The sequence below is a fragment of the Taudactylus pleione genome, unplaced genomic scaffold (assembly GCF_031769625.1).
Source record: "Taudactylus pleione unplaced genomic scaffold, aTauple2 ptg000032l, whole genome shotgun sequence".
Classification (NCBI taxonomy): domain Eukaryota; kingdom Metazoa; phylum Chordata; class Amphibia; order Anura; family Myobatrachidae; genus Taudactylus; species Taudactylus pleione.
In genome coordinates, this window is record NW_028284434.1 from 11,138,674 (window position 1) to 11,157,757 (window position 19,084).

The window sequence follows — 19,084 nt, forward strand, 5'->3', positions numbered from 1 at the left end:
TGCAGACTATCAGATTTAAATTGAGGGTGATTACATCCAAATCAGGTGAACGGTGTAGGAATTACAACAGTTTCTATATGTGCCTCCCACTTTTTAAGGGGCCAAAAGTAATGGGACTATCAACTCAAAAGCTATTTCATATACAGGTGTGGGCTATTCCCTCATTATTTCATTATCAATTAAGCAGGTAAAAGGTCTGGAGTTGATTCTAGGTGTGACATTTGCATTTGGAATCAGTTACTGTCGACTCTCAGTATGAGATCCAAAGAGTTGTCACTATCAGTGAAGCAAGCCATCATTAGGCTGAAAAATCAAAACAAACCCATCAGAGAGATAGCAGAAACATTAGGTGTGGCCAAATCAACTGTTTGGAACATTCTTAAAAAGAAAGAATGCACCGGAGAGCTCAGCAACACCAAAAGACTCGGAAGACCACGGAAAACAACTGTGGTGGATGACAGAAGAATTATTTCCCTGGTGAAGAAAAACCCCTTCACAACAGTTGGCCAAATCAAGAACACTCTCCAGGAGGTAGGTGAATATGTGTCAAAGTCAACAATCAAGAGAAGACTTCACAATTGTGAATATAGAGGGTTCACCACAAGATGTAAACCAATGGTGAGCCACAAAAACAGGAAGACCAGATTAGAGTTTGCCAAACAACATCTAAAAAGCCATTACAGTTCTGGAACAACATCCTATGGACAGATGAGACAAAGATCATCTTGTACCAGAGTGATGGGAAGAGAAGAGTATGGAGAAGGAAAGGAACTGCTCATGATCCAAAACATACCACCTCATCAGTGAAGCATGGTGGTGGTAGTGTCATGGCGTGGGCATGTATGGCTGCCAATGGAACTGGTTCCTTTGTATTTATTGGTGATGAGACTGCTGACAAAAGCAGCAGAATGAATTCTGAAGTGTTTCAGGCAATATTATATGCTCATATTCAGTCAAATGCTTCAGAACTCATTGGACGGCGCTTCACAGTGCAGATGGACAATGACCCGAAGCATACTGCAAAAGCAACCAAAGAGTTTTTTGAGGCTAAAAAGTGGAATGTTATGCAACGGCCAAGTCAATCCCCTGACCTGAATCCGATTGAGCATGCATTTCACTTGCAGACAAAACTGGAGGGAAAATGTCCCAACAAGAAGCAGGAACTGAAGACATTTGCAGTAGAGGCCTGGCAGAGCATCACCATGGATGAAACCCAGTATCTGGTGATGTCTATGCGTTCCAGACTTCAGGCTGTAATTGCCTGCAAAGGATTTGCAACAAAGTATTAAAAAGTGAAAGTTAGATTTAGGTTTGTTTAGTTTGTCCCATTACTTTTTTCTCCTTGAAAAGTGGGAGGCACATACAGAAACCATTGTAATTCCTACACCGTTCACCTGATTTGGATGTAATCACCCTCAAATTAAATCTGAAAGTCTGCAGTTAAAGCACATCTTGTTTGTTTAATTTCAAAGCTATTGTGGTGGTGAATAGAGGCCAAAACATGAAAATTCTGTCAATGTCCCAATATTTATGCACCTGACTGTATATGTATACAAAACAGAAACACTTTTGTTATCGGTGGTAGCAGTAGTGTTCTGCAAATATATGAACATCTAGCAAATAAAAGCATGGGGATTTTGTTCATGTTTTGATCAAAACATCCAAAAATACTAGAGAAAGTGTCTATAAATGGTGCACTACATTATTAAAACATATAATAGTCCATTAATAAAAAATAGTATACATTTTACACATAAAAGAACAAACAGCAAAATATTTGTTAAATGATAGCAAAAAATTAACAAACAAATTTTTGTGTATTGAAAGAAGGAAAGTGCAAAAAAATATTGGCCAGCTGCATGTCTTATTTGTATCTTCTCTTATATATTATATATGCCATGTTCATGATATAATTGTTAAACCAGATGCAGCTACACTCTAACTACTGCAAGGATATCATATTTTACTACTACTGGGACTAATTCAAACATTGAATATTATATTTAATTAATTATACCAATGGTATTTACTCAGAACATTTTGCATGAATTAGGCAGTCATAAATACTCAATTTCTTTGTAAGCAAAATTTCATTTATAAGAGTTTATTCACAAATAATGGAAATATTTTCTCCATGTAGTGTGTTTTTCCTGGAATCCAATACTGTAAATGATGTAGGTCATGACTATCTTGATCAGTAATGTTTAGAATGTTTCGAAAATCTTTATAAATTAGGTAGTCATAATTACTCCAGGGGCCACATGAAATAGGGTTAGAGTTTAGAAAATGTGAGAGTTTAGCAGTAAGCTCTCACATATGTCGAATTTTATCTTAATGGGAAAACATCTGGATGAGAGTTTAAATCGTGAGAGTTTTTTTAGTCTAAAAACATGCATGTTCTCTGACTCTATTACATTGGCTGAGTTTAAAAAGTGTGAGAGTTTACTGTGAAATTCTCACATTTTCAAAACTTTCACCCTATTACATTTGGTCCCACATTTTAGTTTACTTCGAACACTTTGTATAGATTGGATAGTCCTGAGCATTCCTTCAGGCAGTCATAGATACTCTGTATATTTTGAAAATTTTACACAGATTAGGTACAGTAGGCATAAGCATTACATTAGGCAGTCATAAATACTCCATATATTTATTTACTTGGAACACTTTGTACAAGGTAAGTTTTTTATATATATATATATATATATATATATATATATATATATATATCCGAAAGGGAGTTCTTGTAATTACTTAATTTGTACAAAGTGTTCTAAGCAAATAAATATATGGAGTATTTATAAGATAAATTCTATCCGGCGCCCTAAATTTCTAAAGAATGTGTGTGGACTAAGAATCAGGTAAAATAATTTGTTTCAGAATATATAATTTAAAATACATACACCTTGTAGTACACGTGTACTTACAAACGCTAGTAATGATGATAAATATCACAATTTACGTTAAAAAAATCATAGCCGAATATAAAATCCAGAATATCAATCAAAGTAGTACTAGCACATTTGATAAGTCTCTTTGATCTGTGATCCAGACAATAGCAGTGTTATATAATAGTATCATTCTCAAGGAAAAAGAAAAAACAAGTATTCTTATGTAAGGCACACACAGATTATATATTTGTCATAATTCTATATTTAGATAGAATTTAGATAGAATTCTGGCTATATTGTTAAAACTTAACTTTTATTGGACTCATTATAATGGCAAAATGTTGAAAATAATTGAGAAAATGTGAAAAAATTTGATTATGTGAACTAAAATTAGGACTATAGACCCTTGTTGTATATATTATTATGTTATATCTCCAATTAATAAACTCTTTATTATTTGCTTGTTTTCTTATTGACTGTCTTGTTGGATAAACATTGCTTATTTTATTATATATACACATCATAAGATTATTCAAATTAACTTTCTCAGATATCTAGGTTAGAGGTTTATATCTATTATATGGTAGCTGATTGGCTGGCACCTTATCACTTTTCACTCTTCACTTCTCCTAACACTGCTTAGTAAATATACCCCATTGTCTATTAAAAAGGGGGAGGCACCATGCAGCATTTCCTCCCTACCCTGACGCACGTTTCGCCAGTGGCTTACTCATACGGGCCAGACAATAGAAGTGTTATATAAATCCCATATTGTGCTGTAGGGTTTTGTTCCAAAATTAGTGGTATTGAGAATCTATGTATAACACAATGTCCACAGTAACCCGTGCTAGTGCAGGAGCCTACTGATGGTAGTAAAGGGCTGCTAATATGTTACATCTCTGCATATAACATGCAGCTCGGTAATTGATAGCTGGGTGTAAAATATTCACTTGCCCAGCTCAGTCTCTATCATCAGCCTTTCTTGCGGCCGTATGGCTTTCCTCTATTCCCCACTATGGTGGGTCCGGTCTGGGAGAGTAAATATAGAGCTGCCAGTGTGCTGTGCTCGCAATCTCCTTTTTTCCCTGCCTGTTGGTCTTGCTCAGAGGGTCTGGGATGCTGCCGCTGGCACTTGCCCCTGAGCGCTACTACTGGGTTTTGATTTTCAGAGGCTCTGATTGGTGTGGTGTAGGTCTGAAGTGGTTGGTGGGTGTGGGCCTACGAATTTCATCCAATAAGGCTTTTTCAGGGCATGTTTTAGGCTGGCTTGGTTACCTCATTTTATACTAGTGTCATGGTGGTTGCCTTGGTAACCCATGTTCAGTTTCTCCTAAGCGCTGTTACAAGTGTAGCAGCATACACTCCACATAGATACTGGGCTGTAACTAAAATGCTGCGACCGGTGCCGATGCATAGAGTGCAACAGCCCTGAGGGCCGCGCACCATAATCTCACATTCTTTAGAAATTTAGTGTGCGAGATAGGATAAATTCTATTTGACTTTGCTAAGTTCTAGAAAGAGAAGAGAATGGTATCCTGCACACTGGATGCTTGTAGTGTGGCGGGGAGTGAGAGGTTGCTCTGACCTAATAGGAGAATAGTATGGCAAGTCTACTGCGCTTAACCCCTATCTGTGGCATGTGTGAGTGTAATCAAAAATCTGATAAGAGCTGAATAGTTATATAACGTATATATATCTATCTATATATATATATATATATGGCCAAAGAAGCAAGAAACGGATGCGCACCACAGTGAGTAAAATATAGTTAGTATTTAATCAAAGTGCATAAAAGACTTACACATAAAATTAGGGTAATCCAGTAATCATGATCACCATCAGCGGTGGGCTCTCGTATACAGCGGCAAGGTGCAGTCACTACCGCCGCTTATAGTTAGCGGTGTAACACAAGGTCCCAGATCCAGATCAAGTTCATGATGGTGATCATGATTACCCAGAGCACCCAAACTAAGTAAAGTCACGAAATGGGCTTTTGATGAATCGCCGTAACTTATGGTGATGGTCACAGATGCAATCGCATGATGCTAATAGTAATATCGCCACATGTACTAAAGTGTGAGTTTATCTAAAATGGCACTTAGGCGGCCATTCGCAAAATGGCGTCTTGCGATCTCATTTCCAAGATGGCATCTTGCGGCCAGTCACAAGATGGTGTCGCTGCGATTCAATTTTAAACTGATCTTGTCTCAGCCAATAATCCAGCTTCGACAGTCCACCCTTTGATAGCGAACAACATGCTATCACAACCTGATTTTAAATTATAATTTAGGCTTACATTTATATACTATTTAGTGTTATTATGGGATGGCACAAGGTGGTTCTTAATCAATCAATAATGTGTCTCTGAGTGGGGACATAAAACTACTATTATACGCACACCGCGGATCTTGGAAGATCATGTGTAAGGTGTGGGGATACACCAGTCCTATAAAGGCAGTCTTGAAGGGGAATTGAGACTTTACATTATCTGAGGTGTTTTTAAAAATAGCATTTCAATAATACATTGTATGCATGTCTAAATATAATACATTAAATGATGGTATTTCCTAGTTCAGGGTTGTAATGCAGTTCTGTATTTACCTCGGTATTCATACTGACCACCATCATAATTTTGTTCTTTCGTTTTACTCTATTTTTACATTTTCCACACTTCAACACAATAGGAACACATCGGACACATATGCCAATTATTATGATGACAATCAGTATAAGGATTAAGAATTTGCCTATACTGGCGATCATTTCCTGGACCCATTCCCCTAGACCTGAGAACCATTTCACTAGGTTCAGCCATGAGACCCATCCTTCTATCTTCTCCCTTACTTCAGCCAATGAAGCGATATGGTTCTTACGAAACTCCCATTTTAGCTGCAGAATTTCATCCATCTTCCGGCCTATCACCTCCTTGAGGTCGCTGGTATCATTGGTGACATAGGTGCAACATTTTACTCCAAATTGGGTGGCCAACGTTACGCAATACCCTCCAGTAACAGCAGTTAAATAATTTAACACTAGCCTGTGTTGCACCAGTTCTTTCTTGTACGCTTGAAATTCTCTCCCTGTATATGTCATTGTACATCTCGGTGATATTATCTATCAATTTAGCAAGTTCCTGAATATATCTAAAGTTTAATGTACTCTGAGCGATCCTGGTGGGATCCAATGTGACTAAAACTTGAAAACCAGTTGCCTCACTAATTAACTGAGTGGCTTTGTGCACATCACCAGGTATCATATTTCGTTTGCCTCTGTGTTCATATTGTGTGTGAAGATATGGTGACGTTGTGTTTTTATGTATACCAAGCATTTCAACATGTGTGAGGGTCATAACTTCTGGGACTACTCTTCCCAGGTAACACAAACCTTCAGAACTCGGGGAGAGCCACTTATATGCTTTTCTTCCACATATAAAATATACATTAACAGGGAGAACATAAGGAATGGTATGCATCATTATCATTAAGCACATTTCCCTTGCAAACAATCCTATTTCTGGGTCTTCCATCTGATACATGCAAGTTTCTGGCTGTATTATTTTAGCACAATAACCATCTGGCACCTTAAAAATCATTTCTTTGGTGGAACTCAATGTATACCGATACCTAAAATGTTTCCCACTAGATTTAATTGAGCGTAACAGATCATGGTTTATTGACTCATTATTAGCTCTTTGTGAGAAGGTCATCATCTGATTATTCCCTGTCACTTCCCAACTCCCGGGTTTATTGGGGTTGGTTATGTTTAAACACAAAAGTGATCTATCTACTTGGAATTGATAGAGTTTGAAATGAGGTGGCTTTGATGAGAGGAATTTTCCATCCAATGTTTTCCCTTTCTGTAATTTAAAATTTCCGTGATATTCAGCAAAAATGGCACCAACCCTACATTATGCTGTCCCTGTGGCACATGTGAACACACCCAGCAATCAGTTTGATTTAACACTTTGCCTACCATGCTATGATAATCCTCTAAAGGATACCCACCCCAGTACGGGTTATATTTAGGTTGGCACTGTTGGATACAGTTCTCATCAACTAGGGACCCACATAGCTCACAAATACAGAAATCTTCAGACGATAAACCTCCACACCGTCCCCGAGTATCTGGAATGACAGCTATCTTAACAATAACAGTACTAAGATTGGTCAGACACTCTCCTGATTGGCATTGCACTCCTCCTGACTCCACTCCATCAGCACTGCCATCAGCTCCCATTTCCTCAATCGGTCTCCCATCACAGAAACTGGATATTCCCGCACCGACCAGGATGGTGAACACTCTAAAAGAGAATATGAAAATGAACACAGCAGGCCCGTCCATTGTCACAACAAGACCTGCAAATTTCTCTCAGTTCACGTATCTCACTACGACCTTTTCAATCCTCCCGGAACAAGCTCGCGAGCGACAGGTCCACGCTATCAGCCTTGTATCCGACTTGTTTCTCCACCGGTTGATTGACCTTTTTGCAGTGAGTGGAATGGACCCAGCCACTCTCAGCCACCTTCAAAGATGTAGTACTTGTCAGCAGCACCTGGTATGGACCTTCCCACCGATCAGTCAAACAACCTGAACGCAAGAAATTTCTGATCATAACATATTTTCCTGGTTCAACATCATGACAGTTAGTTTCAGGCATATCATGGGACAACAATTTCAGTTTCTGCTGCTGTTGCTTTAACTGCTTACTCATTGATATAAGATACTTTACAGTTACCTCGTTGTTACACTTCATGTCTTCCTGTGGACTTATAATCAAATGAGGTTGTCTACTGAACAGTATTTCAAATGGGGACAGATTTAAAGGGGGTCTAGGAGTGGTCCTTATGCTATGTAGGACCAAAGGTAAAGCTTCTGGCCATCCTAGTCCAGTCTCTGCCATGATTTTACTTAACTTATTTTTAATAGTCCAGTTCATCCTCTCTACCTTGGCACTGGCTTGCGGTCAGTAGGGGGTGTGAAGTCGGCTATTAATACCCATCAGCTTACACATATTTTGAAAAACATCACCTGTGAAATGAGTACCCCTGTCACTCTCAATGATTTTAGGGATACCGTACCTGCATACAAATTCCTGAACTATTTTCTTGGCAGTAAACGCAGCAGTATTAGTGGCCGCTGGGTAGGCCTCAACCCAGTTAAAAAATACGTCTGTGCACACTAATACATACTTAAGGTTCCTGCAGGGTGGTAATTGGATGAAATCAATTTGTATCACCTGGAAAGGTCATCAGTCGGTGGAATGTGGGACGGTTCGGTAGGGATCACTTTCCCTATGTTCTTCCTCAAGCAGGTCAGACAGGACATTGCTATCTTTTCTGCTTGTGAAGAAAAACCTGGTGTGCACCAGTATGCCCTCACCAACTTGCACACACCTTGTTTGCCCAGATGAGTCAGACCGTGTGCTGCCTCAGCCAGACTGGGGTAATATGCTTTGAGGGCTACTGGCTTACCATGTCCGTCCCTCCAGAGCCCGGAGGACTCTTGCCCACATCCCTTGGACTTCCAAATAGATTTTTCCTAAATTGAACGCAAATTTTGCATCTCAATTAATTTCAGCATATCAATTGTTTGGAAAGACATAGTTTTTTCAGTTGGAGAAAACATTTTTAACCCTGCTGCCCATTTTGCAGCTTCATCGGCTCTGTTGTTGCCCAGTGACACCGGATCATCCTCACATGTATGGGCTTTACATTTAATTACTGCCACTGCTTTGGGCAGTTGGATTGCTTCTAAAAGATGTTTTATGTGTCGGGAATGGGCAACTGGTGTGCCTGCTGCTGTCATAAAATTTCTCAGACGCCATAGAGCCCCAAAATCTGCCACCTGGGCTGAGTGAGGAGGACCAAGAGGTTTAGCTTCTATGATGTCTGTGTCATTTACAACAGCATAACCTGTACATAATTCACCTGTGTCTGTTTGTCTATGACAACTCCCATCCATATAAAGAGTCACATCCACATTCTCTAAAGGTGTGTCATGTATGTCAGGTCTAGCAGTAAAGGTCTGATTCAGATATTCCATACAATCGTGCGTATCATTATGTCTGCTGAACTCACCTCCTGCCAGCAACTCCTCTCCTTCCACCCTTTGTACGTCATGTTGTACATATGGTAAATACGTTGCTGGATTCAGCATGCTGCAACGTTTAACAGTAATGTTTGCGGGTACGATTAGAGCTAGTTCCCATTTGGTAAACCTAGCTGAAGAGACGTGTCTTGTTTGAGCTGAGTTCAACAGAGCAGATACAGCATGGGGAGTGTAGACAATCATATCATGACCCAATACTACGTCCTCACTTTTACTCACCAATAGAGCGGTGGCTGCTACACTTTCAAACAGGTGGGGAGTGATTTTGCCACAGTGTCCAATTGGGCACTGTAGTATGCTACGGGCCTACTGGCATCACCATGTTTTTGTGTAAGGACATGCGGGACAACCATTGGCTTCCGTGCAATACAAATCAAAAGGTTTTTCATAATCAGGTATTACCAATGCAGGAGCTTTTGTCAGACTATCCTTAAGATTATGGAAAGCCTGCTCTGATTCCTCTGTGTGTATGACATGATCGGGCTTTGAGGAAGAGACTAATTCCTGTAAAGGTAAGGCCAAAATAGAAAAATCTGGCATCCACATTCTACAGTATCCACACATTCCCAAGAAGGTACGAATTTGCTGTTGATTCTGCGGCAGTGTCATGTTTTGTATGGCCTGGATTCTATCCATTGTGAGATGTTGTAAACCCTGGGTTAGGCAGTGTCCCAAATATTTTACTCTGGATTGGCACGGCAGTAGTTTGTCCTTAGCCACCTTGTGTCCTGTATGCGAGAGAAGAAGTAACAACAGTTTAGTATCATTTAAACATGACATAAACAAGTCAGAACATAGCAATAAATCGTCCACATATTGAATTAGAACAGATCCATTGGCAGGTTGAAAAGATTGTAAACAGTCGTGCAATGCCTGGGAGAAGATACTGGGGCTGTCTATGAAACCTCTGTATGTAAATGCGAATAGATACTGACAGTCAGGGGGGAGAGGCACAGAGAAGAAAGCAGAACAGAGGTCAATGACAGTGAAATGGGTTGCATTTGGACGGATCTTCATCAGAATGACAGCTGGATTTGGCACTACAGGGAATTGGCTCTCTACCACCTTATTAACACCTATAAGGTCTTGTACCAGCCTATAACCCCTCCCACCACTCTTTTTCACTGGAAAAATGGGACTGTTGGCTATACTAGCTGTACGAACTAAAATTCCCTATTGCAATAATCGCTCAATTATTGGAGAAACTCCTAATTCTACCTCCTGTTTTAGTGGGTACTGGGGAATTTTTGGAGCTTGCCTACCGCCTTTTAAATTTACCATTACAGGGCTTACGTTTGCCATTAATCTAGTGTCCTGTCCATCCTTAGTCCAAAGGGAATCTGGAATTTAGGACAACATTTATCTAACTGGAATGGATTTTCATTTAAACTTGTAGAGTGATACATTATCCTTTGGGGAGTGTTCAATATATCCCGCACCTCGTGTGCAACTCTCTCTGGGATATCTAAAAATACACCATCAGGGGTGCAGTATACAACACATCCCATCTTACATAACAAGTCTCTACCCAGCAGGTTAGTAGGAGCCACAGCAGCCAGGAGGAAAGAATGCCTGGTATGCAACGGCCCAATAGTATCCTCTGTGGACTTTGTTAAAGGATAATGTTCCACTTTACCTGTTACACCCATTGTTGGTACTGTCTCGTTGGTCACCTGTAAATTAACGGGAGATTTTATCACTGACCTGGTCACCCCTGTGTCTACAAGAAAAGGATATTCAGTACCAGGTACATCAACCATCATGACCGGTTCTTCCCTAGTACCCGTTAACCTGACTATCTGTAGACTACAGGTATGACCTGACCCCTAGCTTTGGCTACCATTCTCCAATAAAGCATTTATGGCCACAATTGGAGCTGGTGTCTGCTGGACATTTGCTGGTCTCTGTGCATATCCCTTATGGGGATATCCAGGTCTTCCCTGATTTGGGGTTCCTACTCTTTTTACTGTACAGTTTCTCCTTAAGTGTCCTGTTTGTTTACATTTAAAACATGTTCGTGGATCAGGTGAAGAAATGTGTTGTTGTGAGGTTTGAGCAGTGGGTAAAGGTGGTGGATATGGGTAAGGATAGGGAGGGTAAGGGTATTGTGGGGGATAAGAAGTTTGTGAGTAGTATGGGACCTGTGGTTGTATCGGGTTAGTGGGATAGAGCTGTGAATGTTGTTGCATAGGGTTAGTGAGGGCACATACTTGTTCAGGTGTAAATGTGTGTGCAAGTGCAAGTGTGTCTGTTGGCTGTGATGTTACCGTCATTCCCTCCAGAGCTTGGATACTGACAGCCATTAGTTTTTCGCTCTGGGCTTCTCTCTTCTTTGAGATGTTTTTATCATGTTCGATGGCAGTTTCTATGAGGGTATCTATTGTGAGTCCCCGCCAGCCAGGCTGTGAGGTCTGAACCCAAGTTTCTAAACTCTCTTTCAGACCGTCCACGAGTACCGTGACTATCATTCCCCTGTGGTGAGTGCTAGCTTTAATATCTTCTATCCCAGTGTACTGGGTGATAGCCTGCAGTGCACAGTCGCAATAATCTTCTGCAGTTTCACTCTCCTTTTGCTTAATGGTGAAAATTTTATTCCAGTTAACTACTACTGGAAAATATATACCCAATTGAGTTACAATACGGGAAATGTTACCTTGGTCTACTTGGTCTGTTAAGGGAACGTCACCATCCAATACACAATCCGTGATAAATTTTGTCACGTCGGTATTGCGTGGTAGACAGGCCCTTAACACCACATGCCAATCTTTATTAGTGGGCTCATGTGAACTACCCAAATTTCTCAAAAATCTTTGACATTTGGCTAGTTAATTTTTGGGATCGGGGAAATCATTTATGATGGAATTTAGTTCTGCTCTTGTCCAAGGACAATGCATTACTACTTCCCTCGTGGGCAATACACCGTTTGCATCTGCATTTCCAAGTGGAATGGTTATTGTCCGAATGGGATGCAGACCGGTAGCACTGCTACCTTTGACATGGTTACCTGGCTGAGGGTTTAGTCTGCTGCTGCTACGTATGGTATTAACAACTTCCTCTACGGTGCAGCAGGTGTTAACACTTCCCTTGCTGTTACCGATGGAGATGGTGGCACCACTCGTGATTGTGGTGATGCAGCATCTATCAACTGCACAGCATGGGAAATGGCAGACATTACAATAGGCTCATCATCCACATCATAAACATTTTCTTTATGGTTGCTTAAGAGAGGGTACAAATTGCTTGTTACATTTTTATGAGTATTTTTGGTAACTGTACTTGCACCTCCATCCACATAAGGTGGGGAAGGTGAGCGTGAACTGCTGGCAATACTCTCCACAACGCTACCTTGCCGCACGTGCATGCCATTTTGCTGCTCGCCCGTATTGCAATTTAGCGTCGCAGATGTATTCTCTGGCAATGTGCTCGCGACGCTAGTTTGCGTCGCTTGCACACCTTTAAGCCACGCATCCCCTTCATGCTGCCACAGTTTTAAACATTCATAATACTTAACCTTTTTCTCTCGGGAGCGCATCAGGCTGATGTGATCCCGGACATTATCTAATACATTTTTAACAAAACTACCAATTCTGGGAAACGGTCTAACACTCTTCATCGTCATTTTAAACCATACATCACAATACCTTATCACATAAGTACCATACTTAGTATGCATAATACAACGAGCCAATCCGATTGGTGCCTCCATTAGCAGCACATCATTGTCTAACATCTCTATTGTTTGCGCAGCTCCCATTCTGAGACAAAATCCTACACTTTTCAATGAAGATTTAAACTGGTGAAAGACAATCAAGATACTTTCACTTACCTGTGGACGATTTAAGTCACACTTGGATAAGATTTGAAAAAGGCAACTTCCACACCCGGATAAGATTTAGTAAGGCAACTTCCACACTTATGGAAGTTTGTATGTCGGCCACTTCCACGCACCTCTCTACAACAAAGACAACATGTACACCTGCTACTGTGTATAGAACGGTAAAGCTGCTTACCAAGCGACTAGCACTTAGCCCTTAAAAGTCATATGGTACCTTTAACTGTAGGGAACAAGTTACCCCTACCAACAAAACACTCGCTGTTACACACTTTTTCCTGCACAGAAAAATACACGTTAACCCAGATATTTATAATAATTGAAAAATGTAAACCTCATCGGCTTTATTTAAACATGTGGCAGCACAACCGGAAGTATGTATACGCTATTGTGCGACCAGTCGCATACACAATAATGCGACTACCACACAACCGTATGACAACCTTTAGCTGTATACACAAAAGTGCATCTTTGCTGTGCGCAACCCTGCGACTCAGCCGCGTACTCAGTACTGCGGCATCCCTTTAAACGTAAGGTTCTATTAACAGAGGAAAACAAACTTTTTCCTCTCTTGTCCCTGGATTCTAGTCAGCTTCCTTGATTCACACGGAGATGGAGAGCGATCTTTCAGCACAAAGCAGTTGCAGGTAAACCCTGCATGTGGCGACTCCACCCTTTGCTGAAATATCGATAGCCGTATGTACCATGTGAGCAGGTAAGTGACTTCACTACAAGCCCCCAACTAACGATCCTGGATCAGAACCTCTATACACTCCTTCCTATACCTTCTAATATCCTGCCTATACCTTCTAATATCCTGCCTATACCTTCTAAGGATGACGCTAATTTGCGTACGCAGTCATACAGTAAATAAAGACTTAAGACCTGGATTCTGTGGTTCCAAAGCACAAGTATTATTGAAGCAAAAGTACAGTCAGTTACACTCTATTGATCCAGACACAATTCGGCGCAAAGGAATTATACAGACCCAAGTACAGTATACATACGCAGCGCTTCCGGACCAGATGTTAGGCATCAGCAAGAAACCCCTCATCTATCAGCATTCAGCACGAAGACTAAAAACCCAGTGTTGGAGCACACATATTTATACCCCCAGGAATAGACAACACAATAGGGAAGTTTGTTGCTGATGCTATTGGTTCCCAAGGGGGATCCATCTGTTACAGAGCATTTAACAGGCTGATTCAAATAGACACAACCCAGCCTCCGACAACTGAGGGTCCCTAAATTCCCACCACATGCAACATCCTAACAGTTATTCATATCATATACATTCTGTTGCTTGAAGTCTCTGCGGTCCATAAGTTGAGAATGCATGATGCGATCTCCCCACCGATAATACCGGAATACTGTGGAAAGAGTACGCATCAGTACAAAACCAAACACGGCTTACTTAGCATGTATAAAACCTTAGTTACCAAACAATCTTTATTTCATAGCACTTATACTAAATGAACAAACTTAAATCTTATACCTTAAAGTCTATGAAACCTTGTATGTGAATATGTAATGTGTGAGTATGCGGGGTTTGATATAAAGACGCTAGTTAACTTGGTGCGGATGCATGCGCATTTAGCTACTGAACAGTGTTTTCATTATAGGATCTTATGCATTCACTAATATGCGACTAGTTAACAGCGCAATTGTGTGTATTACTGTGTATATGAGAAATGATGAAAGATGCAATCGCATGGTGCTAATAGTAATATTGCCATATGTACTTATATGTGAGTTTATCTAAAATGGCGGTTGGGTGCCCATTCGCAAAATGGCATTTTGTGATTTCATTTCCAAGTTGGTGTCTTGCGGCCAGTCGCAAGATGGCGTCGCCGTGATTCAATTTTAAACTGATATTGTCTCAGCCAATTTCCCAGCTTCGACAGTGCACACTAATACATACTTAAGATTCCTGCAGGGTGGTAAGTGGATGAAATCAATTTGTATCACCTGGAAAGGTCCATCAGTCAGTGGAATGTGGGACGGTTCGGTAAGGATTGCTTTCCCTATGTTCTTCCTCAAGCAGGTCAGACAGGACATTGCTATTTTTTCTGCTTGTGAAGAAAAACCTGGTGTGCCCCAGTATGCTCTCACCAACTTGCACATACCTTGTTTTCCCAGATGAGTCAGACCGTCTGCTGCCTCAGCCAGGCTGGGGTAATATGCCTTGGGGGCTACAGGTTTACCTTGTCTGTCCCTCCAGAGCCCGGAGGACTCTTGCCCACATCCCTTGGACTTCCAAAAGGGATTTTCCTGAATTGAACACAAATTTAGCATCTCAATTAATTTCAGCATATCAATTTTTGGAAAGACATAATTTTTTCAGTGGGAGAATTTTTTTTTAACCCTGCTGCCCATTTTGCAGCTTCATTGGCTCTGTTGTTGCCCAGTGACACCGGATCATCCTCACATGTATGGGCTTTACATTTAATTACTGCCACCACTTTGGGCAGTTGGATTGCTTCTAAAAGATGTTTTATGTGTCGGGAATGTGCAACTGGTGTGCCTGCTGTTGTCATAAAATCTCTCAGATGCCATAGAGCCCCAAAATTGTGCACCACCCTGAACGCGTACCTCGAGTCAGTGTAAATGTTAGCAGATTTGCCTGCTGCCAGTTCACACGCTCTAGTTAGTGCTACTAACTCTGCCACCTGGGCTGAGTGAGGAGGACCAAGAGGTTTAGCTTCTATGATGTCTGTGTCATTTACAACAGCATAACCTGTACATAATTCACCTGTGTCTGTTTGTCTATGACAACTCCCATCCGTATAAAAAGTCACATCCACATTCTCTAAAGGTGTGTCGTGTATGTCAGGTCTAGCAGTAAAGGTCTGATTCAGATATTCCATACAATCGTGCATATCATTATGTCCACTGAACTCTCCTCCCACCAGCAACTCGCCTCCTTCCACCCTTTGTACATCATGTTGTACATATGGTAAATTCGTTGCTGGATTCAGCGTGCTGCAATGTTTAACAGTGATGTTTGCGGGTGTGATTAGAGCTAGTTCCCATTTGGTAAACCTAATCGAAGAGACGTGTCTGGTTTGAGCTGAGTTCAACAGAGCAGATACAGCATGGGGAGTGTAGACAATCATATCATGACCCAATACTACGTCCTCACTTTTACTCACCAATAAAGTGGTAGCTGCTACACTTCTCAAACAAGTGGGGAGTGATCTTGCCACAGTGTCCAATTGGGCACTGTAGTATGCTACGGGCCTACTGGCATCACCATGTTTTTGTGTAAGGACACCTGCAGCACAACCATTGGCTTCCGTACAATACAAATCAAAAGGTTTTTCATAATCAGATATTCCCAATGCAAGAGCTTTTGTCACACTATCCTTAAGATTAAGAAAAACCTGCTCTGATTCCTCTTTGTGTATGACACGATCGGGCTTTGAGGAAGAGACTAATTCCTGTAAAGGTAAGGCCAAAATAGAAAAACGTGGGATCCACATTCTACAGTATCCACACATTCTCAAGAAGGTATGAATTTGCAGTTGATTCTGCGGCAGTGTCATGTTCTGTATGGCCTGGATTCTATCATTTGTAAGATGTCATAACCCCTGGGTTAAGCAGTGTCCCAAATATTTTACTCTGGATTGGCACGGCTGTAGTTTGTCCTTAGCCACCTTGTGTCCTGTAGGTGGGAGATGAAGCAACAAAGTTTAGTATCATTCAAACATGACATAAACAAGTCAGAACATAGCAATAAATCATCCACATATTGAATTAGAACAGATCCATTGGCAGGTTGAACAGATTGTAAACAGTCATGCAATGCCTGGGAGAAGATACTGGGGCTGTCTATGAAACCTTGGGGTAACCATGTCCATGTGTATTGTACACCTCTGTATGTAAATGCGAACAGATACTGACAGTCAGGGTGGAGAGGCACAGAGAAGAAAGCAGAACAGAGGTCAATGACAGTGAAATGGGTTGCATTTGGTGGGATCTGCATCAGGATGACAGCTGGATTTGCCACTACAGGGAATTGGCTCTCTACTACCTTTTTAACACCTCTAAGGTCTTGTACCAGCCTATAACCCCTCCCACCACTCTTCTTCACCGGGAAGATGGTACTGTTGGCTACACTAGCTGTACAAAATAAAATTCCCTATTGCAATAATCGCTCAATTATTGGAAAAACCCCCTCCTGTTTTAGTGGGTACTGGGGAATTTTTGGAGCTAGCCTACCGCTTTTTAAATTTACCATTACAGGGCTTACGTTTGCCATTAATCCAGTGTCCTGTCCATCCTTAGTCCAAAGGGAATCTGGAATTTGGGACAACATTTCATCTACCTGAGATGGATTTTCATTTAAACTTGTAGAGTGATACATTATCCTTTGGGGAGTGTCCAACATATTCCGCACCTCATGTGCAACTCTCTCTGGGATATCTAAAAATACACCATCAGGGGTGCAATATGTAACACATCCCATCTTACATAACAAGTCTCTACCCAGCAGGTTAGTAGGAGTCGCAGCAGCTAGAAGGAAAGAATGTCTGGTATGCAATGGCCCAATAGTAACCTCTGTGGACTTTGTTAAAGGATAATGTTCCACTTTACCTGTTACACTCATTGTTGGTACTGTCTCGTTGGTCACCTGTAAATTAATGGGAGATTTTATCACTGACCTGGTCACCCCTGTGTCTACAAGAAAAGGATATTTAGTTCCAGCTACATCAACCATCATGACCGGTTCTTCCCTAGTACTTCCCGTTAACCTGACTATCTGTAGACTACAGGTATGACCTGACCCCTAGCGTTGGCTACCATTCTCCAATAAAGCATTTACAGCCACAATTGGAGCTGGTGTCTGCTGGACATTTGCTGGTCTCTGTGCATATCCCTTATGGGGATGTCCAGGTCCCTGATTTGGGGTTCCTACTCTTTTTACTGTACAGTTTCTACTTAAGTGTCTTGTTTGTTTACAATTAAAACATGTTCGTGGATCGGGTGAAGACACGTGTTGTTGTGAGGTTTGAGCAGAGGGTAAAGGTGGTGGATATGGGTAAGGATAGGGAGGGTAAGGGTATTGTGGGGGATATGAGGTTTGTAAGTAGTATGGGACCTGTGGTTGTATAGGGTTTGTGGACTAGAGCTGTGTTTGTTGTTGTGTGGAGTTAGTGAGGGCATATAACTGTTCAGGTGTAAGTGTGTGTGCAGATGCGAGTGTGTCTGTTGGCTGTGATGTTACCGTCATTCCCTCCAGAGCTTGTATACTGACAGCCATTAGTTTTTCGCTCTGGGTCTCTTCTTTGAGATGTTTTTATCATGTTCTATGGCAGATTCTATGAGGGTATCTATTGTGACTCCCCTCCAGCCAGGTTGTGAGGTCTCAACCCGAGTCTTTAAATTCTCTTTCAGACCGTCCATGAGTACCGTGACTATAATTTCCCTGTGGTGAGTGCTATCTTTAATATCTTCTATCCCATGGTACTGGGTGATAGCCTGCAGAGCCCGGTCGCAATAATCTTCTGCAGATTCACTCTCCTTTTGCTTAATGGTGAAAATTTTATTCCAGTTAACTACTACCAGAAAATATATACCCAATTGAGTTACAATGTGGGAAATGTTACCTTGGTTTACTTGGTCTGTTAAGGGAATGTCACCATCCAATACACAATCCGTGATAAATTTTGTCACATCAGTATTGCATGGTAGACAGGCCCTTAACACCACACGCCAATCTTTATTAGTTGGCTCATGAGAACTACCCAAATTTCTCAAAAATCTTTGACATTTGGCTAGTTCCTTTTTGGGATCGGGGAAATCATTTATGATGGAATTTAGTTCTGCTCTTGTCCAGGGACAATGCATTACTACTTCCCTCATGGGCACTACACCATTCGCATCTGCATTTCCATTCGGAATGGTTATTGTACGAATGGGATGCAGACCGGCAGCGCTGCTACATTTGACCTTGTTACCTGGCTGGGGGTTTAATCTGTTGCTGCTATGTATGATATTAACAACTTCCTCTATGGGTGCAGAGGGTGTTAGCACTTCCCTTACTGTTACTGATGGAGATGACAGCACCACTCATGATTGTTGTGATGCAGCATCTATCATCTGTACAGCATGGGAAATGGCAGACATTACAATAGGCTCATCATCCACATCATGAACATTTTCTTTATAGTTGCTTAAGAGAGGGTACAAATCGCTTGTTACATTTTTATGGGTATTTTTGGTAACTGTACTTGCACCTCCATCCACATAA